At 32.4% G+C, this 27,428-nt stretch overlaps 1 long non-coding RNA gene and 1 pseudogene across 1 annotated transcript; both read right to left on the bottom strand.

The window, feature by feature from the left end:
• Window positions 1–376: 376 nt before the first annotated feature.
• Window positions 377–1,708, bottom strand: LOC120188395 (annotated as a pseudogene).
• A 1,439-nt stretch (window positions 1,709–3,147) lies between these two features.
• LOC120188374 lies at window positions 3,148–25,903 on the bottom strand. Its single transcript, XR_005522410.1, has 6 exons — window positions 25,893–25,903; window positions 16,925–16,927; window positions 16,353–16,360; window positions 3,595–3,744; window positions 3,376–3,503; window positions 3,148–3,290 (listed from the first exon to the last, which is right to left on the bottom strand). It is a non-coding gene; the product is annotated as an uncharacterized LOC120188374 (long non-coding RNA).
• Between the last annotated feature and the right edge of the window lie 1,525 nt (window positions 25,904–27,428).

The following is a 27,428-nucleotide window of genomic DNA, read 5'->3' on the forward strand; positions in this document are numbered from 1 at the left end:
CTTCTACACTGATTCTCTATCCAAATCAGGAGTGAACCGTAAAAAAACACAAGTCGATTTCTCCTATCAACGTATATATATTTTGCATTGGCCATACCATGAACAACTTGGTGTTCTAGTCTCCTTTATTGAGCCGTTGAGCCCTAAATTTTTGCTCTCTTCTCTGTAATGCTCGTCTAACACTTCCTTTCTCAACCATCTAAGCTTTAAAATGAACCCCAAGCACGTTCAACTGTATAGCTTGGACATTGGGAAAGAATTTAGGGAGGCGAAAACTCCATAAATGATTGTGCAAAGGTCAAAAACTAGCTATTGTCGACAAACACACCTTTATGTTATTAAGGTAAACCAGTCTATAAATATATAATAAAACAAATTTTGAATATAACAAGAACATCATCGTCATGCCATGTCTAATCTTGTATTTGATCAAGAGGCATCTTACAAGCTGCATTATACAAATGGATAAATTCTATGGTACATCATGTTTAGCAACGATGCGAAAACATACGAGCTGAATATAAGTATCAAATACCGGAAACACCATCAGATAGCGGAGATATTTACGCCCACCACGGAGCATCACCGGTTCTGAAATCTGTTTCGGTCCAAGGAGTAAAGACTACCTTTCCCCCGTCTTCCACATTGGTATGAGCCAATGCCAATGACTGTTCCAACAACCATAACAAAATCGGGTTATTATAAACTCATCACAATTAAAGCGAAATAACCGAGATATAAGCATGTATGCTCGGCTCACCAGCGGGGCTGGTCCTCGCACGACTCGTCCTTGATCGTTGTACTGAGATCCGTGGCAGGGGCATATGAACTTGTTCTCGGCTTGATTGAATGGAACAACACATCCAAGGTGAGTGCAGACAGCATTATACCATAGTTTGCAAGAGTTCTGTCCTTCTCCACCACTAGGTAGGTGGGGTCTCCCTAAAAAATTCACAAATCACACATACTTTTTCTTTAAATTCACCAGTAATTAACGTTCTGTATTTACCTTCAATCCTTGACTCAAGGTCGGTCCCCAGGGCCATGATTCTCGAGCCATTCAGCAGCAATGATATCATTTCCAATGGCATCCTTGGCAACAGTACCACCACCGGTGCCTCCTCCACTGTTATCGAGTAGAGAGAATAAGATGCTTAAAGTGAACAAGGAAAGAGGATGAGAACAACTAACTTAAAGAGGATGAGAAGAACTAAACTTACCCAGGAGGGACAAAGAAGGCTGCGTAAGGAACCAACATGAAACCAGTGGGGAGTGAAATAGCCCCCAACAGAAGCAGATTCATGAGCTGCCTCTTGCCCATGTCCGGCACTCGATCAGCAGGGATGCTAGTGGCCTGGCAAGTAATATTCATTCCCTTGTCCCTTCTAACCATTTGGGTCCTTGTTGGTTTCACAAGGGAAGCTTGTGATGGGCAGAACATGCCACTCCTGCTCGAGCATAGCTGTTAAACACAAAGCACCAAGTTTGAGTTTAAAAATGAACTGCACAAAGCACAAATTAAGTAGCCATTAAGTGTTGGGATGTACCTGTGCAGGGGAGAGAGTTGAAGAAGCCATGATTGAGGATAAAGGGTGATCTTGTGAAACTGTTGGCTTCTGTTATTTCCATCAGATATTATGGAGATGACCAAAGCTCTATCGACCACAACAGCTTGAAGATAAGGCACGTTCGCAAGCTATGGTGCCACATAAGCCACATGTTTATGGATTATGTTATTCTATCTTCACAACAAGTGGCTCGTCCTAGTTGTTGGGCCTAGTCCCAATACTTAAAAAGTTCAAGACTTCACTCATTGCAACTAAATGGGCCAAAACCCAAATTAGGTGACTCAAGTAGCAAATATATATATATATAGAGAGAGATGTACATCGTAAAACTAAAATGTTTTACACAGATTTATGATAGTTCGATGAGTTAAAATAAATGACTTTGATTTTTTAATGAATATCTTCTCACTTCCTGTTGTTAATATCAATCATATATTTTCACTCATCCAACTATTTTAAAATTGTGTAAAACTAAAAGAATTATATATATATATATATGCATGTAATAAATTCTCTCTAATCCGTTGTATATTACTACTATATTTGAAAGCTCATGCATATTGCATCACTTTCAGAGAAAACAAACGGCTGAGATTGGATTCTAAGCTAAAAAAAAAAGAAACCCATCCAGATGAAGCTATCATTAATATTTATATTTAGGACAGTTGTTTCGTTTGTCTTGTCTGAATGGTCTAGAATTAGAAAGAGATGCTTGTTTTAGAATATTGATCTAGATGATGTAATTACAACCGTTGTGACTAAATTTAATGAATTAAATATTTAGATTTTTATATAAAAATAATCAAATAATTATTAAATGTAATACTTAAGACTTTCAACGCTTCATGCTAATTTTTTTTCAGTTCACCGGATAATAATATATCTATAGGCACATCAATCATCATAATAACAAATTCAAAATAAAAATTCATATAAATATAAATTTAATACTCATAAGACTTTCAACTCTTCAGGCTAATATTTACATTGATAGTTGATCTGATCATTATTTATGTTTAACTTGTAAAAAATTAAGGTTTTTCATGGGTCAATTACGAAGGGTAGATTCAAACCCTAAAAGAAACCCTTCCCTCGTACAGATTACATCACTTTCAGACAAATTAAACGGCTGAGATTAGATTCTAACCCTCAGAAACCCCATCAAGAAGATCATAACTCAGCTAAAATTTCCCAGAAAGCTGGTTTGATCGGTTTTATTAGAAGTAAAAGCCATCCAGCTGATCATAGAAATCCATTTCTCCATAAAGAAACGGAAACTCGGCAAATTCATAGCCAGAAGAATCCATAGTACTACTGGTAATTATATTAGAATTGTCCCAGAAAAATGGTTCTGTCCAGAAACTTCCACTATCTACCTCGCATGCTTCAAACGAAGCCTTGCTGCTGTTATCATCATCTGTAACTGAGTCTTTGCTGGATTCAACCGTATTATATTTGTTGATGGAGGAGGATTGGTCGCTTGAAGCTGGTCGCGGGGGAGAAGACGATGTGAGCTTTCAAGAATTAATGGAAGATTATGATAGTTTAGCTTTGTTTCTTCTCTTGACTTCTCCCACGCTTATGCACTTCAACTGATTCTTTTTTACTGTCATCTTTAGCTTCCATCGGCTTGTCCTTGAAGCGTTTCTTGAGATTCGTATGCCAGTGGTTCTTCACCTCGTTGTCTGTTCGACTGGTAACTGTGCAGCAATGGCGGACCAACTGCATATTTGTGAATTGACTTTAGTAATTAAACAACCTTTGTTATTTTCACAGCATGTGAATGTTTTAAGCATTTAAACAGTACCTGTTCCCTAGTTTCTCATGTAATCTGAGGATTGTCTCTTCTTCTTCGCGCTGTAATTCCCTCTTTGATGTTGGGCCTTAAATAATTCAGCCATCGCAGCCGGCAACTCTTCCCACATCTTTGCAGACCTGAAAACACACGACCATCCATACATAAAACATTTCCACAACAATCCTCTCGTTATCGTGTATGTGTACTTTTCGTGATCTTTATGTTTACCTGCATACTTGGGGAGTTGTCGCCAATTCCAGCAGCCATATCTGGTGACATAGGCAATCAGTTTCCTATCTTCCTCGGGCGTCCAGGTTCCTTTCCTTAGTCCGCTCGTATCACAACAAGGTGTTCGTACCATGTTTCCTTGCCTTTGTTCTTCACTCACTCAAGTTCCTTTGCTTTCTGTTTTACTAACTTCAAATTTCCAAACTTGGAGCAATTTATACTCTTGTCATTCTTTGGACCAAACGTGCTACACGTTTGTTTTCGGAATTTAATATTATTATGATATTTTTCTTTTTACAAATTAATGCTTGGTCTATGTAGATGGTCGATATCCAGGAAAATTCAGCAGATGTCGCTTTCAAATGCTTCTTATAAGTCAAAACTATGTATACGTAACTGGCATTAATCAATATATAACCGAGCTTCGGGGAAAGATGCATATATCTGATAAAAAATGCAGTATTATTGCCGCAACAAAACCTGATGTGTGCACACCATTCAACCTAAATTTCGACGAAGGTCATTTTAGTTCATCAGCAGAAGTAGATTCACACGTTTTTGTTAACCAAATTGTGTCTTTGAACACGAACTGTAGTTTTGAGGTTGAAAATCCATTGCCGATTAGGTGAATCAAGTACTAATCCGAAGGAACATAGCATGTGTCACGGGTCGAGACTGTGTACATATTGAGCCGTAATATAAACCCACGGTATCAGCTTTCCCACAAATAGGGTAAACTATACCAATCAATACTTAACTCTTTACCTCTTTCACTTCAAAGATTTTTTTGTCAATTAGACCACCTAGTTATTTAATTATTATCAATCATTGCCAATTAGACCACCTAATCATTAATTATTATCAATCAGTCACTAACTACTAACATTTAACATAAATACTAATGTGACAGTTAATAGAATTAGTATATTACACATTTAATCCTTTATATTTATATATTCTATCAATTTAATTTTAATTTTAATTTAATTTAACCACCATATTGGAGTAAAATAAAGGAACATATCTGCACATGAGGGGAATACAGGGAAAAGGATAAGCGCCCCAACCACTCGACCAAAGGTCCCTAATGGTTTAAAAAGTTACAATAAATCATAGTTTAATTTTTTTTATCGTAAATCTTCCATTAATTACGATTTAATATATATATATATATATATATAATGCATTTAGATATAAATAAAATATTAGATTTGTTTACTTGTGTATGTCCTCTTTTATTTTATAATTTGTCTAGGTTCTAATTCTATTTTTTTCTTTTTTACCATTAACAAGTTTGAAGATAATACGATTTATTATAACTTTTAATATACACCCCAACCCGTATCCGACCCGGATTCGAGTCCGAGGTGTCACATCAATTTTTAAAACCTTTACTTGTTCAAAATAATGAAATTTTTCGTTAAAGAAAACTTCATATTATTTCAAAAATAAAAGTCTACAACTTATCAGAGCGTACACAATTCAAATCGTTTATATTACATACCAACTATATCTAAAAGAATAAAATACATATCAAGCATTTCTTTTCTGATCTGAACTTTGTAAGGAAGATGTTGACTTGTCTTGCTCCTCTTAGCTTCTCTTCTCGCTTCTGTAACCTACGTGTAAAACAATCACGCGCTAAGTCTATGACTTAGTGAGCATAAACTTATAAAGAACTCTAATATTTACACATGCATGAACATATCATCTCATTATGCCACACCAAAACAATATAACATTATATACAACGTAATATAAACATATATATCACACACTATTTCCATCTCTAACCTTATTCCACTATCAATATTCATATCATTTATCTTATAATCATCTCTATTATTTTATTCTTTTAATCAACTATGATTCAATTAACCAAGCAATACAGACCTCATTATATAAATCATATCAGATTACCTAGTAATATATACATACTTACACATAAATCATCATGTCCTTTCTATAACATGTATAATATCACAAACATATATTTATTATTATCTCTGATTAGCCCATGTACATATGTGAGAACAAAGATATGCGAGTACATTGAGGTTGTGCACATGTGCTGTCACCACATCTCGTAAAGTCCCAATGAGTGGCATGTGAATATATCCCGAATGACCTGTGAGTATGTCCGAAGGACCTATGAGTATGTCCCGAAGGACCTATGAGTAGTCCTGAAGGACCTATGAAACCCTCGACTCTTGGCATGTCACCTATACCTCTAGCTCTCCTGACACTTACATGGGCATTCCTTTCATATCATTTCACATATTCGCATGTACATTTCACTTTTCATATGATTTCATAACCATATCACTTATCTTATAAACACTTCTCTTGTGTTCATATGAAATATATATATATCATTGCCATCATTTGTTCACATATGTTTCTCATACATCACATAAACCCATATCTTCTTATCACATAAACCCGTATCTTCTTATCATATCATTCACATCACTTTTTATATAACTCATGATACATAAATATCGCATATCACATATAAACACATAGATCATTTCCACATAACTTATATTAACTTTCCAAGCCATTTCATATTACTAGTCCAATTGTTTAATAATATATTTATATATGTATAACTTATAACATTCATATAGCTGTGCTTCATTCTCTTATACTTATCTAGATCATGCAACCTATTCTTACTTATATATATATATTATATATACATATATTCACTTCTATTGCTCTTTTATATACAAATTAATCTATTTAATTCAAGTTCATATATTCCTATAATCATCTCAATATGGCTCCATAGATATCTATCATACAACCCATGTGTCATAATTTTATTTAAGCATATGTATCTTTCTCATCTAGCTCTCTTATGCGTTCATATTATCACTTATGTTCAAGCCTTCTAGTTAATATACTATTCTCATTTCATCCTATAGGTCAATATATTTAGCTTACTTCGCTCATATCATTCCTCACAACTCACTTTTATGATACTCTCATATTATACTTAATTACTTATAGTTACATTTTCATGTATACATATATCTGTCACAGACTTATCTAATATTATTTGGACCTATGAAACCCTCGACTCTTGGCATGTCACCTATACCTCTAGCTCTCCTGACACTTACATGGGCATTCTCTTTCATATCATTTCACATATTCGCATGTACATTTCATTTTCATATGATTTCATAACCATATATCACTTATCTCATAAACACTTCTCTTGTGTTCATATGAAATATATATATATCATTGCCATCATTTGTTCACATATGTTTCTCATACATCACATAAACCCATATCTTCTTATCACATAAACCCGTATCTTCTTATCATATCATTCACATCACTTATTTTCATATAACTCATGATTACATAAATATCGCATATCACATATAAACACATAGATCATTTCCACATAACTTATATTAACTTTCCAAGCCATTTCATATTACTAGTCCAATTGTTTAATAATATTTTCATATATGTATATAACTTATAACATATCATATAGCTTGCTTCATTCTCTTATACTTATCTAGATCATGCAACCTATTCTTACTTATATATATATATACATATATTTCACTTCTATTGCTTCTTTTATATACAAATTAATCTATTTAATTCAAGTTCATATAATTCCTATAATCATCTCATATGGCTCCATAGATATCTATCATACAACCCATGTGTCATAATTTTATTTAAGCATATGTATCTTTCTCATCTAGCTCATCTTATGCGTTCATATTATCACTTATGTTCAAGCCTTCTAGTTAATATACTATTCTCATTTCCTCCTATAGGTCAATATTATTTAGCTTACTTCGCTCATATCATTCCTCACAAACTCACTTTTATGATACTCTCATATTATTACTTAATTACTTATATTACATTTTCATGTACTACATATATCTTGTCACATGACTTATCTAATATTATTTATACTAAGTTAATTTATTTATTTAGTTCAATTTCACATGACTCCTATATCATAGTTTCCTTGAAGTATACTTCTTCCCTATAAACACTTATCTTAATTGGGTATCATCATTTATTTTTATGCACCCTAATTTACATGCTATTCTATAAAGTCTTATACCTTTCTTGTAGAATCCCTTATATATATAACTTATACTTTATTATCTCATGTTCACATATATTTATATCGAATAATTCATTAGCTTATAGCCTATATCACTTGTTCATTTCATTCCTTATGTCTTTATCACATAGCTTATTTCATATTCTTATATAATCATATAGATCATTTATATTGTTTCACATGACTTATCACACTAACATATACTTATACAAATCATGTAACATACTAATATCATGTCAACACATATCCTCATGCATACATATAAATCATAACACATACTTCTATATATGAATTCATGCATTTTACTATTGGAAATAGACTTATCGTAAGTCTTATTTGTTGAGTTAATCGATTGACGGAATCGGCCAAGAGGGGGATGAATTGACAATTAAAAATTTTGTGGAAGCTTTTGCAGAAAATTGAAAGTAATTGCACATCGATTTAGAGTGGTTCGACTTTCTCAATCAAAGTCTACGTCCACTACCTTAGCTATCCACACTAAGGATTTTCTAACAAATTCACTAATTTGTTCTTTCTTTTGAGGCCAAAGAGATAACCGTACAACACCCTCAAGAATATACCCCAATTCTTGAGAACACTCTTTCCCAAAGAGAAGATTACAAATTTACAAACTTACAAGAAAATCCTCACAATGTAGATTGTTTGCACAATTCTAGAACAGAGAAAAGAACACTCAAGAATGAATACAATTGAGCACAATAAGTGTTCTTGAAAGCAAAATGAATATTGAATGAAAAATAGGCTTGAAATACTCAAACTTGAGGTTTGATGCTTTCTCTTTGATTCTCTCTTGATTCTAGTTGCTTGATGCTTCTTGTTGTTGATCAATGGCTTCTAAGCTTGTTTAAATACACCTTGAATCACTTCTGAACGTTGGGGATCATTAATGAAGTTATTGGAGCCGTTTAAGTGTGAAAACAATTAATATTTCTACTTGGAGCGTGGGGGGAATCGGTACCCCTCATGGGGAATCGGTTCCCTAAGTGTAAAATTCAAATATTTCGACCGTTGAACAGTGGGGGGAATCGATACCCCCTGGGGGGAATCGGTTCCCTCCGAGCATTCTGTTTTTCTTGGAGAAAAACCATTAAGGGGGAATCGGTACCCCCTTGGGGGGGGGGAATCGGTTCCCTCTGAGCAATCTGGAATTTTTGTCTTTGAAATGGTTCAAAATATTTTGTAAAATCATTTTGAAATTATTTTAAGATTAAAACTTAATTTTACACTTGAGTAAGGATTTAAAATGAACTTTGAAATACTTTGAGTAATATTTTGATATTCAATTTAATATATCGAGTATGCTTAGAAAAACCTTTTTCAAAATTAAAATTCTTTTAATTTAATTTGTTATATCGAAACATCAAAATGTTTTCAACAATCTCCCACTTTTTGATATAACAAAACATTTTAAGATTTTCTAATTTCAAAATGAATTTTGATTTTGAAAAATACTACTCCCCTTTACTTTAACACATTCTCCCCCTTTTTGTTAAATCAAAAAGACTCTATAAAAACGTTTTAAACAGAATTTTGAAAACGTAGCCAATTGATTTATTATATAAGCTTAAGCTGCTAAGATCACAATCAAAAGAGAGGTTAACCATTAGTTTCATAATCTCATAACATGTAATGGATAATTGGTCATATATGTCTAAATATGCAAAATAAACACAAAATCCAAATCAAATGTATTAAACATAAGTTCGAACAACAAAAAATAAACAATCCAAAAGCATTCAAAATGTTTTAACAATAATGCAAATATCCAAGTCCAATCCAAACAAACAAAGAAAAGATCAAAGTTCAAGCATCCGTAGGAGGACCGGGAGGTGGGAAATGAGATCGCATAGCTGCCATTTCATGAGTGAGTGTATTAATACGATCGGTGGTTGATTCATTGTTTGCACACATCTCCCATAAAATTTCCAATTGTTAAGCTTCCATAGTTGATAAGTGAGATTCTATGGAAGTGAAGCGAGAATCCAAGGATGCATAACGGAAGTCAAATATCTCCATAAATGATTGAAAATATGGAGGCACTTGATCTTCTTGCTGAGCTTGTTCCTCGTACTGCTCTGGCTCATCGTCGGCTTCGTCAATATCTTGCATTAATTGTTCAAGCTCGGGATCTTCGTCAGCTTCTGGTGGAGCTTGTGAAGAACTAGCTCCCGGAGTATTTTCAGAAGATCGAACTCATTCATCGGTTTCCTTATTCTTTATCCATCCCGCTCTCGTTAAGGAAAGAAGATTAATTTGTTTCTTGAGAGGAAAGACGGTATCTAGACCAACTCTAAGCTCGGCTTTAGAAAATAGATTACTCATAATGCAACCGTAAACTAGAGATGAAAAAAATTTCTTATTAGGAACAAGATTTACGGTTTCAACAGTTTCAGCAAAAATAATCTGACGTAGGTTTATTTTAATATTGTTTTGAAAACAATGTAACCACCAAAGATCCAAGGCTCTAAGAGTTGAGTAACGACCTCCGAATGGTCGAAACCACCAAGAAATCATTAAATGAAGAAAATGATCATGAAGATCTAAGACACTCGCACTATCCCTTCTTTTATAACGAGAACCTAAAAACTATTTTTCAATTGATATACCATCATTATCTAATCCTAATTCATTGGCTATGTAAGCCGAGTCAAGATGGAAGAATTTTCCTAGGAGATAGGAACGAACTCTTATGGTTTTGGTTTGAGCTTGGTTTTTAATACAAACGGCATTAGAATAGAAGATGCGAACAAGTTGATGGTAAACTATAGGTTCAAGGTCACAAAGTTTATCAAATTTCCACTCTTGTAAAAAATGAAGATATCTAAAATTGATATCTATCATAGCTTGAAGAGAAGGGATACGTTCTTCTCTAATTTTGTAAGAGTCAAAATATTGATAATACCAAAAATGATGATTTCTAGGACCAAGATGATTGAAGCACGAGTTTTGGATAGTCATATTAGGATCAACGGGATTAGGAATAGGAATTTCAGGAATATGAGGAGAATTTGGAGGTGGATTTGGTTGTTGGTTTGAACGGCTAGATGAAGACCTATCACGTTTAGGATTTGACATGGTTTAAGAAAATCGGAATAGAATGAATAACCTTGAAGATTTTCGGATTTTGTGAGAATGTGATGATTTTTGCACTAATTTGATGATTCCAACAGGTTTAGGAGATGGTATTTGAAGTAATTTCGATAAGAAACGTTGTTTTTGAATCAAAGTGATGATTTGGGGGGAGAGAGGGAGAGAACGACGAAGAGAAGAGAGGGTTTGAAAATTTTGGGTGTTCTGCCTGTGTTAAAAAACATAACCCCAAGGGGGTATCGATTCCCCTAGGGGGAATCGGTTCCCCTTTAAAGGGGGAATCGGTTCCCCTTCAAGGGGCTATCGATTCCCTCTGCCCTATAATTCAAAAATATGTATTTTAAACACTCAAAATGCTAAATTAATCTTCTCTAGTGATATTGGCAACTCATATATCAAAATTAATTATGTTCAATCAATCATATTAATCCTTAAACTACATTTGAACATAAAGTTAATTTTTCATCAAGAATCATAAACTCCCCCTAACTAATAGCAATGAATGCAATCAAAAATTACTATTATAAGCAATTTTCATTTAGTCTTAAAAGTGCTAAAATTATTTTAAACACTAAGTGAAGATAGGTTGGTCAAACCTATTTTTCTCCTAAGTGTTCAAAATCTTTCCTTGTCTAAAGGCTTTGTAAAGATATCTGCTAATTGATGCAAAGTATCAACAAATTCTAGAACTACATCTTCCTTAGTGACATGGTCTCTAATGAAGTGATGTCTTATTTCAATGTGCTTAGTTTCTAGAGTGTTGGATGGGATTTTTAGTAAGACAAATAGCACTAGTATTGTCACACTTGATAGGAATAATACCTACTTCAATTCCATAATCAAAAAGTTGTTGTTTCATTCATAAAACTTGTGCACAACAACTACCGGCTGAAATGTATTCCGCTTCAGTGGTAGATAATGCAACACAATTTTGTTTCTTTGAAAACTAAGAAATCAACATATTTACAAGAAATTGGCAAGTACCGGAGGTGCTTTTCCTATCTAATTTGCATCCTCCATAATCCGCATCAGAAAAGGCATGCAAGCTAAAGCTAGAGTCTCTGGGATACCAAAGTCCTAAACTATGAGTGCCCTTAAGGTATCTAAAGATTCTCTTAACAGCTAGTAAATGTGATTCTTTAGGGCATGATTGAAATCTAGCATATAAGCAAACACTAAACATAATGTCCGGTCTACTTACAGTTAGATAAAGTAAAGATCCAATCATTGACCTATATAATTTAAAATCTACACATTTACCTCCTTCATCTAAGTCAAGCTTTGTTGAAGAGCTCATTGGAGTGTCATGAGGCTTGCCATTTTCAAGTCCAAATTTCTTGAGCATATCTTTGACGTACTTAGCTTGATTGATGAAGATGCCATCTTTTCTTTGCTTGATTTGGAGTTCCAAGAAAAATGAGAGCCCCCCCATCATGCTCATTTCAAATTCGCTTTGCATTAGCTTAGAAAATTCTTGGCAAAGAACATTATTAGTAGAACCAAATATTATATCATCAACATAAATTTGAACTACTAATAAATCTTTTCCTTTATGCTTTAAAAACAATGTAGTGTCAACCTACCCTTTTAAAAAACCTTTTTCAATTAAAAAGTTTGACAATCTTTCATACCAAGCTCTAGGAGCTTGTTTTAAACCATAAAGTGCTTTTGTCAATTTAAGAACATGATCCAGAAATTTTGAATCTTCAAAACCTGGAGGTTGTTCCACATACACTTCTTCTTTTATAAAACCATTTAAAATGCACTTTTAACATCCATTTGATAAAATTTAAATTCATGAAAACATGCAAATGCTAATAACATTCTAATTGATTCCATCCTAGCTACGGGAGCATATGTTTCATCATAATCTATGCCCTCTTCTTGAGTATACCCTTGAGCAACAAGTCTAGCCTTGTTTCTCACTATATTACCACTCTCATCAAGCTTATTCCTAAATACCCATCTAGTACCTACAGTAAATTTATTACTAGGCCTTTCAACTAATGTCCATACTTTACTTCTCTCAAATTGATTTAACTCTTCTTGCATAGCCATAATCCAATGTTCATTATTTAATGTTTCTTTAATATTCTTAGGCTCTATGCATGAAATAAATGCAACATGATTACAAATATTTCTAAGAGAAGATCGAGTTGTTACCCCTTTGGATGAATCACCTATAATCTCACCATCCTTAACATAGTTGTACTCTATTGGATAAGATACTTCCCTTTCTTCAATGGTTGGATTCTCGAGAGGATCATGAGTTTCCTCATCTTTCGTTTCTTTCTTTGATAATGATTTTCCAACGTCATGTCTAACGTCATTTGTATTTATAATACCTACATCATCATTAACACAAGAATCCTTCCTCGGAAGGAGATTATCATCAAAAACAACATGTATAGACTCTTCTACAACTAAAGTTCTTTTATTAAATACTCGATAAGCTTTAGAATTTAAGGAATAACCCAGAAAAATTCCTTCATCACTTTTAGCATCAAATTTGCCAAGGTTTTCTTTACCGTTGTTTAAAACAAAACATTTACATACAAAAGGATGAAAATAGCTAATGTTAGGCTTTTTATTTTTAAAAATTTCATATGGAGTTTTCTTTAAAATTGGCCTAATCATTACTCGATTTACAACATAACAAGCGGTATTTGTGGCTTCCGCCCCAAAAATATTTTGGCAAATTATTTTCACAAAGCATGGTTCTAGCCATTTTTTCTAAAGTTCGATTTTTCCTCTCAACAACTCCATTTTGTTGAGGGGTTATAGGTGCTGAAAAATTATGACTAATACCATTAGAATTACGAAACTCATTAAATTCAAGATTTTCAAATTCAGTGCCATGATCACTTCTAACACTAGTGATAGAGTAACATTTTTCGTTTTGGATTACTTTTAAAAATGTGATGAAATTTTCTAATGCTTCATCTTTAGTACTTAAGAATAGAACCCAAGTATATCTAGAATAGTCATCTACCAAGACAAATGCATATTGTTTTTCACCCAAGCTAGTAGTCCTAGTTGGCCCAAAAAGATCTATATGGATCAATTATAATACTCTACTAGTTGACACATCATTAAAGGATTTAAAAGAAACTCGCTTTTGTTTTCCTTTAGCACAAGCATCACATATTTTATCATTATCAAATTTTAGTTTAGGCAGCCCTCGAACCAATTCTCCTTGAACTAACCATTGCAAAACACTCATACTACATGTCCTAGTCTCCTATGCCATAACCAACTATCATGCTCATCCTTAGCAACTAGGCACAAATTAGTCATATCAATAGAATCTAAATGCACCATGTATATGTTTCCTATTCTATGACCAACAAGCATAATCTGATTAGATGCAATGTCAATGACTTTACAACCATTAATTTCAAACATGACATTGAATCCCTTATCGCATAATTGACTAATACTCAATAGATTATGCTTTAATCCATTCACATATAACACATTTTTAATTTGTATGGAAGAGGTATTACCTATAGTACCAATACCTTCAATGTGACATTTTGAATTATCACCAAAAGTCATTTCTCCTCCATTTTTGGCGTTAAGCTCAATGAACCGATTTTTGTCACCGGTCATGTGTCTCGAGCATCCACTATCAAGGTACCATGAATTTGAATTTGTTTCCCGTGCCTTGTAGCAATGATCCTTTTCCTACAAACATAGATTAATTTTTTATTTTTGGTACCCAAATTCTTTTGGGTCCATATTCATTAGTTTCCAAAATCCTAGTCCCCTTAGGTATCCATTTGTGTAGGATATCTTTATCTTTAGTAGTAATAAGTTCTTTAGGAACCCACATACTTCTAACGATTTTTTCCATTAGAGGTTCTCTGGAGACCTCTATGATTGTAGTTTTTAAAACTTTTTCTAACAAAGTTGGATTTTGAATTTTCTTCTTTTTCAAAACGTTTTGTTCCAACTTTATCAAAAGAAGCTTTAAGATCATCAATTTTATTTTGATGATCATCATTGACCTTTGAAAGTAAATTTTGCAAATCCAATTTTTTCTTTTCAAACTCTTCTAGTTTGATTTGCAAATCTTTGATTTTACTTTCAAGATCGTTGTTGGTTTTGAATATGAGTTTATTTTCATTTTTCAATTTTGAAATATCATTTTTATGTTTTAAAAACTATTTCTCATAATCCGAAGCCAACCCATTATGTTCCTCTAATAGCTCATCATAAGATAAATCATCAAAATCAGATGAGTTAGAGGTTACCTTAGAATCTTCCCTGAATGCCATCAAGCACAAGTTTGCTACTTCTTGTTCCTCTTCATCGGAACCTTCTTCATCGCTCCATGTAGCCACATGAGCCTTGTGCTTATTCTTTGATTGAACCTTTCTCTTTAATTGTGGGCAATCATATTTGACATTCCCCGTCTTTTTGCATTTATAGCAAATGATCGGGTCCTTCTCTTTTGGTTCATTTTTGAGGCCTTCATTTCGTTTAAATTTTCTTCCTCGGTAAGGTCTCATCGTTTTTCTGAACCATTTGGCAAACAATTCCATTTCTTCGTCATCATCATCTTCATTCGAATCACTCTCATCTTTTGTGGATTTGAGAGAAACTCCAATGTTTTTCTTTCTCTCCTTCTCCTTTGGTGTCTCGTCAATCTTATCGAGGTCCACCTCATCTTCAAGCATCATTTCATGAGTGAGGAGGGAACCGATTAGTTCTTCAAAAGTTAAGGACGTTAGGTCCTTAGACTCGATGATTGTTGTCTTCTTTGATTGCCATGATTTTGGAAGGGAGTAAACTAACTTCCTCACAAGCTTTTCATTTGAAATGATCTCTCCATATGATTTGAGACCATTGACAATCGTTGAGAATCTATCCGTCATAGCTTTGATATCTTCATTTGGTTTCATCCTGAAATTTTCATAGCTATGCGTTAGAATACTAATTTTAGATTTCTTTACCTCATCGGTACCTTCATGAGTGACTTCAAGTTTGTCCCATATTTCTTTGGCGGTTGTACAAGATGAAACTCTTCCGTATTCATCTGGTCTAAGAGCACAAAATATGATATGGATGGCTTTGGAGTTGAGCTAAAACATTCTTGTCTCCCTTTCACTCCACAATCTTGGATGAGTGAGAGGCTTGATGTATCATTCTTCTACGACATTCCATGCTCCCATGTCACTTGCTTGAATGAAGTACATCATCCTATTTTTCCAATAGGCATAGTTAGCCCCATTGAAGAAAGGAGGCTTGTTGACGGGCATCGAATCGAGACCGGAGTCGAAGTTTGAAGTAGAGGCCATTGATGACTTTGATTATCGATGTAACTCTTCCCAAATCGACTCAAGAGGCGATTAAACCTTCAAATGAGTTAGGTTCTGATGCCAATTGTTGAGTTAATCGATTGACGGAATCGGCCAAGAGGGGGGTGAATTGATAATTAAAAATTTTGTGGAAGCTTTTGCAGAAAATTGAAAGTAATTGCACAACGATTTAGAGTGGTTCGACTTTCTCAATCAAAGTCTACGTCCACTACCTTAGCTATCCACACTAAGGATTTCCCAACAAATTCACTAATTTGTTTTTTCTTTTGAGGCCAAAGAGATAACCTTACAACACCCTCAAGAATATACCCCAATTCTTGAGAACACTATTTCCCAAAACGAAGATTACAAATTTACAAACTTACAAGAAAATCCTCACAAGGTAGATTGTTTTCACAATTCTAGAACAAAGAAAAGAACACTCAAGAATGAATAAAATTGAGCAAAATAAGTGTTCTAGAAAGCAAAATGAATATTGAATGAAAAATACGATTAAAATGCTCAAACTTGAGGTTTGATGCTTTCTCTTTGATTTTCTCTTGATTTTAGTTGCTTGATGTTTCTTGTTGTTGATCAATGGCTTCTAAGCTTGTTTAGATACACCTTGAATCACTTCTGAATGTTGGGGATCATTAATGAAGTTATTGGAGCAGTTTAAGTGTGAAAACAATTAATATTTCTGCTTGGAGCGTGGGGGAATCGGTACCCCCTCATGGGGAATCGGTCCCCTAAGTGTAAAATTCAAATATTTCGACCGTTGAACAGTGGGGGGAATCGATACCCTCTGGGGGGAATCGGTTCCCTCCGAGCATTCTGTTTTTCTCGGAGCAAAACCATTCAGGGGGGAATCGGTACCCCCTTGGGGGGGAATCGGTTCCCTCTGAGCAATCTGGAATTTTTGGCTTTGAAATGGTTTGAAATATTTTGTAAAATCGTTTTGAAATTATTTTAAGATTAAAACTTAATTTTACACTTGAGTAAGGATTTAAAATGAACTTTGAAATAATTTGAGTAATTTTTTGATATTCGATTTAATATATCGAATATGCTTAGAAAAACCTTTTTCAAAATTAAAATTCTTTTAATTTAATTTGTTATATCAAAAAATCAAAATGTTTTCAACATTATTTCCAGTTAAACACCATATACTAAATAATGTGCACTCACCTGGCCTCACTAGTCAATATTGATTTCTTATCTTTCCTCGATCGATCTTACTTGCCCAATGTTCCGGAACTTGTTTAGGCTCAATATCTACATAAACAAAATTTCCGAGACGATTATCAGAATCCTAAACCTTATAACTTGATGTTAATAAATTAAGCTAATTTAACAAACAAAAATTCACTTTTCCCTTTATGGGGTATCGATACCCTCCTTAGGGTATCGGTACCCTCATTGCATTATGTAATTTTTCGTTTGAGAGGGTATCGATACCTGTTGAATGGGTACCGATACCCCTAACCTAGAAATCAAATTTTAAGCACGAAAATCACCCAAACTTACTTAATTCTTCTTATATAACCTCATTTTAGCCCTTTAAACTTAACTACACTTCTTCTAACCAACTTATATCACTATCAGTCACCTTAATATTCAATATTCTACCTTGAATTTGAAAACCAAGAATATTACCAATTTCTCGATATGTTCTAAATTCGTTTCCAACACTTTGAATTTCTTATTTTGACTGATGACAAGTCAAATTTAACTTCCAACTTCAATTACTAACTCTTTTTAAATATTTCAATTTGAAACCACTTATCTTCAATCTCTCATAACTTGATAATCTTTGAGTTTTAAGACATCTTAAGCTATCCTTAATCTTTTCTATCACTCTAAAAATCAAAACCAACTTTAAAACGGAAGAATTAACCAGCTTGAAACCAACTTACCTTAGACATGAAGACACAGGAAGAGAAGAGAAGATAGCTCCACCATCTCCAGACTCTTTTTGTTATTTTCTTCTTTCCTCTCACTTTCCACGTGTTTAATACCCTATATAAAGGGAAATAAAAAACCTTACTTGTAAAATGACTATAATACCCTTATTACTTTCAAACTTTATTATTACATCTAACATCAAAATCTTTCAATTAAGTCCCTGAACTTTTAATCTTTTCTGATATTAATCACTAAATTTCCAAAACTTTTATTTTGATCACTGACTCGACTTTTGGGATGTTACATTTAAATCATTGGGTTCAATTCCCCTTATGTGCAAATATGTTCTTATTATTTTCACGCCTATCGGGGTGATCCAATCATGTATTGACACATGTCACTTCTTGATTGAATAATTAATTTATCGAATTAAATTAAAATTAGGATTAAATTGATAGAAAATATAAGTAGTAGGGACATAATGTGTAATTATAATAATTTTATTAACTGCCACGTTAGCACTTCCGTTAATTTTTTTTATTAATCCGGGGTAAGTACAAGGCAATATATTTTCAAAGATAACTCTTAACCATTTGACATTGAATGCTCACACATCTGACATTCATGGTGCTCAAACCCGAGACCTCAAGGAACAACAACAATTCCGTTAAATGTTAATTAAAGTAAAAATGGGTAAATAGTTAAGTGATCAATGATATAGTTTAGAGAAAATAACCTCAGTGACCGAAAATGCCTTATAATATACGATTTTAACCAACTTTTCTTGTATTTGCCAAAATGACCAACAAAATCGCAACGCGAACTCTAATTTTTCAACTCAGTTTCCAAATTCGCAACGCGAATATCCAGATTCACAAGGCGATTTTGAAAAATGTGTTGCGATAGTTAAAATGTGTTGCGAGAGTTTGAAAAACGTGTTGTTGTGATAGTGAAAAAGTGTTGCGATAGTGAAAAATCCAAAATAAGTTTACATTTTAACTATTTCAAATTCACGTGGAGTTTGAAACAATAAAGAATGTGTTGCGATAGTGTAAAAGATTCCCAAGCCATTTGTAAGATCTTAGTTTGAAACAATAAAGAATGTGTTACGACAGTGTAAAAGATTCCCAAGTGTTGGCAATGTTCAATCCTACATAGTATTGGAAACACTATTGGGAATGGATATTTAAGGCTTGGATTTCCCACTTCCTTGTTGAGTGGAAGAGAACAAGGGGGACTCTCGCGCACCGCCGCCGCCGTCCCGTCTCGTCTCGGGTCGTGGTCGTGGTCGTGGTAATACGTGTTTTCGACACGTCCGCGCGGATACTATCTTTTTAGAGAAAATTCTTAAGAAACAAATGCAATACCACCAGTCGTTGCGATTTTGGAAAATCGCAATGCGAACTTTGACTATCGCAACGAATTTGGAAAATCGCAACGCGAACTTCGACTATCGCAACGAATTTGAAAAATCGCAACGCGAACTTGGACTATCGCAAAATCGCATTGCGAATTTGGAAACTGAGTTGAAAAATTAGAGTTCGCGTTGTGATTTTGTTGGTCATTTTGGCAAATCCAAAAAAAATTGATTAAAATCGTATATTATAAGACATTTTCGGTCACTGAGGTTATTTTCTCTATAGTTTATCCTAGAAAATAATTAGGGTAAACTATGAATTTAGTCACTCAACTATTCTCCCAATTCCGTTTTGGTCACCCAATTATTACTTTTTCAAAATCATACATAACATTACGTTTTATACCCTCGTCGTAAAAAATAAAATAGAAATGAAAAATTAGACCAAAAAAACTTTTGCGACCTGAATTTCTTTTGATCAGACACAAAAAGTTTGTGGTATAACTTACTTGTTAAAGAAATAAAATAAAAAGGAAAAAGTAGGGATATGTGAATGTCAGAGATCATTGGTACATGACTATACTTCAACCAATAGACGTTGATTAAGAATAAAAAACATAGTTTGAGTTGATTTTTTACTACACAAATTATATTCCTCTTTTATTTATTTTCTTCAACATTAATGATTTTTCTCTTCTTTATCTGTGTTTTTTCCTATAATTTTAGTATCTACATTATTTTGCAATCGTTTATATTTATCATTATCGCTGTATGATGTTATACATAGTATTGCTACCCTGCACCTACTTCACAATTGATCAACAATGCCAAGACCTCAGTGCAAGGGGCGGAACCATAATAAAATTATGAGATTGGCTAAGTTACTTAAACAAAAAAAAATTGAGGTTTAATTTCATTAATTTCAAAATTGACACGTCTTAAAAAGTAATTAAACGAAAAGGTTAGAGGTAAGATTTAGTTTCATTTAACTTTAAACTAATAATATCTTAAAAATAATTAAACCAAAAAATTTTAGGAGGTCAACACTTAATTTTTATGATTTCAAAATTTTTAAAGGCTTAAAATACAATTAAATTATAATAGTTGGGGTGGGTTATATCTCCTTCAATCCGCACATGGTTCCGCCACTAACTCATTGTAAGTTACATTTTTTTAATTATATTAATTTGTATGTATTAGAATTTATTATTGAATACACGAATCAATTGATTTTAATGGTTAAGGAGTTCGTTATTTTTTCTAGAAGTTAGAGAATCGAGCACTGACAGAGGTATGAGCGTTTATTGTCAACTGGTTAAGAATCTTTGAACAAATACTACCTTATATTTATCCCTTATGTATATAAAATAAAAAATCTATCACTCAGTACTCTGAATTGAAAAACTAATTGGCTCAACCTAACTTAAACTAACTAGAGGTTCCACTTATTATTTAAACTGGGTGAGCCTCAAATCTTAGACTTTAAAGATAAAAAAGTATTTTTATTATTAAAAAATATATTTTTAATTACGTGGACTATTCGTTCCTTTCTATTAAAACCCGATTCGAGATTTTTCTTTTATTTTTGTAAGATGGTAGGGCTGCTCCCTTTTGCTTTTGTTTGTACCGGATTATGTTACTTTGTTTTACTCTTATTGAGTTGTTCTTTTAATTTTAATTTTGAATTATTATGTTATAAATAAAGTTGTAACTAATTTTGGTTATAAAATATACAAATTTTAATATATGTTGATAACTAAAAGAATTGAAGATTATTAGACTCAATCTTAAGATATACAAAATTGTTTTATATCAAAATGAACCCGATTTAAAAGAGTGGGCACCTAAATATATTTTATCTGAAAAAATAGAATTTTTTTATTACTTTGAAAGTGAAACAAATCATGAAGCTGAATTTCCAAGATCTGCATCCGTGCAGTTGAATTATAATGTAAAAAAAAAATATATTATGATATAGATAACGTGACTGGTCCTAATTTATATTCTACCTCATTTCTAGCGTGCATAATACTAATACTAATAATAATATAAATAAGTAATATAATTTTAATTTCAATTAAACATATGTCAGACAAGGGAGATAAAAGGGAAGAGATGATGTCTTCCTCTTCATCGTCATCGTCCCAAGGCAACGAAACATCACCATGCATATTGCCTAAGCTCCCTTTGTGCTTTTCATGTGGCCACGTTGATACTAACTATAATTGTTTTAATTAATTCAAATTTGTTACTGCAGTGCTGAGGTAACTCTTTAGCGGAATCAGAATCACAGCTCGAGAGAAATAAAGTATACTTTTTTTAAAGAAGTAAAGGGATAATTTGTAATTATTTTATAAATATTTAAACGATATATATTAAGTGTAATTTTTTTTTCTTTGCAGGATGGGGCTACAGCCCCCTCCAACTGTAATTAGATCCATCCCTGACTAGGTGGTGATTAGAGAAAACACTAAAACGGAAAAGTGAACGAAAAAGATAGAGAATTATTTATGTAATTTAGATTTACAGTATAATATTATTTAAAGAAAAAATATTATATTATTTTCAGTATAAGAGATATTAACCTTCTTGTAGGTATTCTCCCGTATAATATTATCTTAAATACTCTTTCTTAAATAATTCTCACTGATTACTTAATCTCATTGATCATACAATGAACAATACCCACAAAACGCACACTAATTTTTTTTGATAAACTTATTTTTGTGAGAATAAAGTTTATTTATTTTATATTTCATTGGTCGATTAATTTAAATCCGAGTTGAGTACTATATATATACTCATTGACCCATAAATGTAACTTATTTCATTCACATCAGTATTTGAACTTTAGAGTTGTTTAAATGACCTAACATCCCATCCTACAAGACTATTATATAATTAATTTATTTAAAATTTAATTACAAAATTCAAATAAATGGAGAGCTCTTATTAATTACTCCAACTTATCAAACTAACAATTAGATAAATTTAATTATCTTGGCTAATCATCCCAACCTAATCAAAACATCAAAGAAAACCAAGTCAAAGGAACAAAAAAGCCACATGGTTTATGTCAAAATTTTGGTATTTAAATATTTTAAATCTTAATCAAAATCATTGAATGTGAGAACAAGACAAATATATTAATACTTAGACTTGTTCGATAGCTGTAACAGTTGGAATGATGTTGTCATCTCGAATCTTACCTTGTCTAATTGTAATGTACAAGTTCTCACTCGTATATTTTATTGCATTATAATTAGATACAAACCAATGTGATTTCAGAGGTGGAAAATTTAGACCAATTTTTCTTTTAAATGATTGAGACCAATGCCATTGGCATGGAACATAGATGTTCCACGTGAAATAATCTTTTTTTTTTGGTTTCCTTTTAGATTTTAAGATTTTGTTTTGACTAATCTGGATTGACATATGTCACAGACCTGATTTTGGTGGATAAGTCTCATAGTAAAGATTTTCTAGATACACAAGATCTCAAACTCAAAACTTAATTAAACGATATCAAACTACTTACCACTTGAATCAACTTCGCAGGTGACGTGAAACTTATTTTAGTTGTTTCTTTTTTGACCGGACAAACAAACTTTGGTTCAATCATTGCTTTTAGAAAGATCTTTAGGTTTTCTTCAAAGTTATGCTTTATAGAAAAATATATTCTTACTTTTTTCCTTTTGTATTTTGTTTTTATGTATAATGACAAAAAATTTCGTGGTGAGAAGAAGATGCCTTTTGCGAGGAAAGATGAGGAAAATTATTTGAAATTAAATTTAAATTTTAATGTTAATTAAAATTTAATTATTATATTATATTACAAGAATTTTTTTAATCTTCGGTAAGATTTATAATTAATCTCAATTAACATGACTAGAAATAGCTCTAGTAAATATACATTTAAGTGTGAAAGATTTTGTAATTTTTATGTGAAAAAATATGTAAAGTTTAGTTGCTACAAGATTTAAGTTTTATTATGCCATTTTTAGCATTTGATTGAAAATAATTACTAAATTATGCTAAAATAAAATTAAGATTTTAATTAATATACCGTAATATGTACCTTATGAATTATATACAAAACTTCCTTAAGATTAATTAATGCGCAACTTATATTGTTTTTGTTATTATCGTATAATATTAGTACAATAATAATAATTTTTTAATATTTAAAGTTTAATTAAAAATATTTTTATGTCAATTTAGTAATATAATATACAACTTCCTGTTTGTACAACTCTTGATAACTTTCTTTGTATAAATATCCTTTCAAATTGAAGTTATCTATATATTTTTAATAGTTTAAAATAATTATATGATAGTATCTATTCAAAACTTTCTTAGCCAATCTATTCTCTAACCATATAATTTCACTACCCTTTATTTATATTTCTAAGCACGTTAAATATTTTTTTAGAGTTAATTGTATATATCATATGTCTATAACTATGACCTTTATTTTAAATTAATCTTTGAACTTTTGAATCTTCCAATTTCATCCCCAAATTCATCCAAATATATAATTAGTTTCAACCATAATTTAACCTAAATTTTTTTTTTTTCAAACATATAATAATATAGTTTGACCTAGTGGTTTTATTAGTGGGGTATGTAATTAACATATACTAATAGTTTGGGATGGATTTGAGATGTTGAGTAATTTAGAATAAGAGTCATAATTTAGGGATGAAATTAAAATATTTAAAAGTTTAAGATAATTTAGACTGAAAATTATAATTTAAAGATGAAATTGAAATATTCAAAATTTAAAAACTAATCTAAAATAAAAAATCATAATTTGAGTACATGTGATATCAATGACTGTTTTTTTTTATTTATTTATAAAAAGTTGTTTAAATTTTAGCATGTTTTCTGCTCATATTATAGTACAAACATAACCCAATAAAGCATTGGTATATTATCCAGCTGAAAATATTAGTGTAGCCCATAACTTTCGAAATTACTTAATTTTATTGCTGACTTGGCTCATTGGTACGTTGAATGTTATGCAACGTTTAACTCAAAAATTATATGATTATTTATACGTATTAAAGTTTTAGAAATTTATTGAGTGAGTTTAATAGTTAAAAAATATTATTGTTTTTAAAAGATTCAATTTCAAGTAATTACATATTACATATGCAGCCTAGTGAAATGCTGGTGTATGTAAGAACACTACTTCCAGTAAAAAATTACTTATAAGCCTACTGTTTAAAATCTCCCTTGTCCTGGAAACTCGAATGTATGCAAAAACAACTGCTAAAGAAACAATAGAAAGTCCAGCAACGATGACACCACCACCAGCCATAGACTTAATTGATGAACAGTGCTTTCCCAGGCGTCTGATTTCTGGTGCTTCACCGTCTCTGGGATGCTGAGATGACTCGTAAGGACTGTCAGCTGGCACGGGCACCACCCAAGCTGGCTCATCATTAACTGTCGTTTCGGATGTCAAAATAATTCTTTATTCTCAATCAATAAATTAAGGAAATGCGTAATAAAGAGAAGTAAGGGTCGATTCCACAGGGACTTAGAAAATTATAAATTTCTGTCTGAATTATTTATGCCAGGCGTGAAACAATAAAAATGGGGGGATTTTAGTAAAAGATAATAAATTGATTAAATAAAAGTAATTTAAGTAAAAATAAGAAGATGAAGATTATGAATAAATACGGTAAAAGTAGCCTCAAGCTTTGCTTTGATTCAATTTCCTTTAGATCATCGAATAAGATTTTCTCTTCGGGATTCACGTCGGTTACTTTGTCTACAAGGGCTATCCTTGTGACTCTATCTTGTATACCGAATACCCAAGGCAATCTTTGATTCCGGCTTCGGTAGTTGATTCTAACAACATCTATTGTCGTAGATCAAATACCGTTTAAGTTCGTGGCGACCGACTCGGATTGTTGTTTCTATAACCGTCAATTCCGATCTCAATTCTCTCTTGGCGAAGCTATCTCGCCAAGTGTGTTCCCAGGAAGTCGAATTGCTTTCTATAAGCCGAATCTTCCTCCCACACGTTTAATCGCAACAACTTCTTGGCCAAAGTCAATCTTCGATTTTGAAAACTGTTTTGATTTTGAAAAATAAGCGCAGAGATTGAGAGAGAGATTCCGAAGATATTAAGGAACCGTTTCAATTCTCCCGTTGGAATTGAATCATCGCGACAGCTCTCGGCTTATGAAAAGTTTAGCTAAGCATGACAAAAGTCATACTTAGCATAAAAATAAAACTTGAAAATAAAGAAAAATAAAAAGAACTTGAAAAGGAAAAGAGAAAACTTTTATAAAAACTAGAGAGAAAAGAAGAATGTATTCTGAATGATTCGTTTAGGCTTACCCCAAGTGGGTATTTATAGCCTCTCAAAGCCTAAAGGATAAACAAAGAAAATAATAAAATAATACAAAAGATAATTGTTTTTAAATTTAAATTCAAACTTAAACTAGTCTCCTAATGCAACTTTGCTCGTCAATCTTCCAGAATGCGTGCAGACGAAGTCTCCTAGAAACCGCCGCTGATTGGACCTTCTAGAAACTGCCATGTCATACCGCGTCGTGCCCAGAGTCGTGCCCATGTCTCCAGCCGTGACCAAATAATAAAAAAAATGCAGAATTCGCCCGTTTTATCACCAATTCTGGAAAGTAAGGAACTGCACGAAAATAAACATAACACAACCAAATCAGCAGCAATAACTTCATAAAATCGAAGAAATAACGTACAGATATTAACGATTCTGAACACTCATCAATCATCAACCTTAATCTCTGGTTGTTTCACCTCAGATGTATCAGCCATTGCATGTGCCACCAAAAAAACCAACCAAATCAAAACAAGCTTACCCATACAAGCAAATGTTGACTCTGGTGTCTTTGGAGTATTTTTTGAGAACCCCGAATTGTGTTCTATATATAGAGAGTTAAGAATTTGGTAATAAATGTTACATGAAATCCCCACCAAATTGCTAATAAATGTTACCACAGGAGAGGACTAAGTCCTAGTATTTATAGATACAGGAAACAGGAAGCAAACAATAACTCCGGTTGCTTGACTTTGAAATGGTACTACACAATCAGCCATTTGACCTGGCAAGACATGCCGTTTGACTTCTTTTATCGTTATTTTGTGGTTATTATCATATCGAGTTCAAATTAACACTCTATCTTCCTTATTTCATTTCTTCTTTGGACCGAGAATTTAGGTCCACGTTGAAACATGCAACTCTGGTTAATGCAACAAAGAGAGGCATCCCCTCTAAAACGAGTTTGTCCAAACAAACTCAGTCGGAATAATGTAACAAGGAGTGAGATTTCTTCAAAATAAACCCTTTTTTATCTCCTTGCAATTTATTAAAGGGAACAGTACGGACATGTGAAATGAGTCGAGCCCCGTTGGTGGTGTCCACAGTGATGAAGTGGGTGACGACAATTACTAAGCAATAATTGTGAGTTTGTGAAAAAGGTCGTTCTCGTGTATATATATATATATATATATATATATATATATATATATATATATATATGATTTGTTGATCTATTAACTTAAACGGAGACAATGGTAGATCTACTATTTATTTAGTGTCCAACCTAAAATATAAATTTTCTTCGATTATTTATTTATTTTATTGATTATGTTCTCCTTAAATTTTATTTGTGTATACTCTATATAAAAAAAACTTATGTTGTTAATATATATGTGTTCATCCTCATAAATATTTATATATCTACCATGGAATTAATAAATATGTACATTTATTTATATCTATATGATACGAAAATTTTATGTTATCAACTCTTAAAATTCTTTTTAAATCTGCCATGCTCTGAATAATGGTAAGCAAAATTCGACTCGACTCAACTTAAAAAGTCAATTTTTTCGATTTGACTCGACTCAACTCAACCTCCCGACCATAAACAAGTAGATTTAGGAGCACAACCTTTAGTTTGTTAATTGAACAAGAACATTTATGGGCTCAAACAAGCACCAAAGGTTTGGTTTGAAAAACTCAAAGAGTATCTAGTATATGTAGGGT

This window comes from Hibiscus syriacus, unplaced genomic scaffold (genome assembly GCF_006381635.1).
Source record: "Hibiscus syriacus cultivar Baekdansim isolate YM2019G1 unplaced genomic scaffold, ASM638163v2 tig00116944_pilon, whole genome shotgun sequence".
NCBI classification, from domain to species: domain Eukaryota; kingdom Viridiplantae; phylum Streptophyta; class Magnoliopsida; order Malvales; family Malvaceae; genus Hibiscus; species Hibiscus syriacus.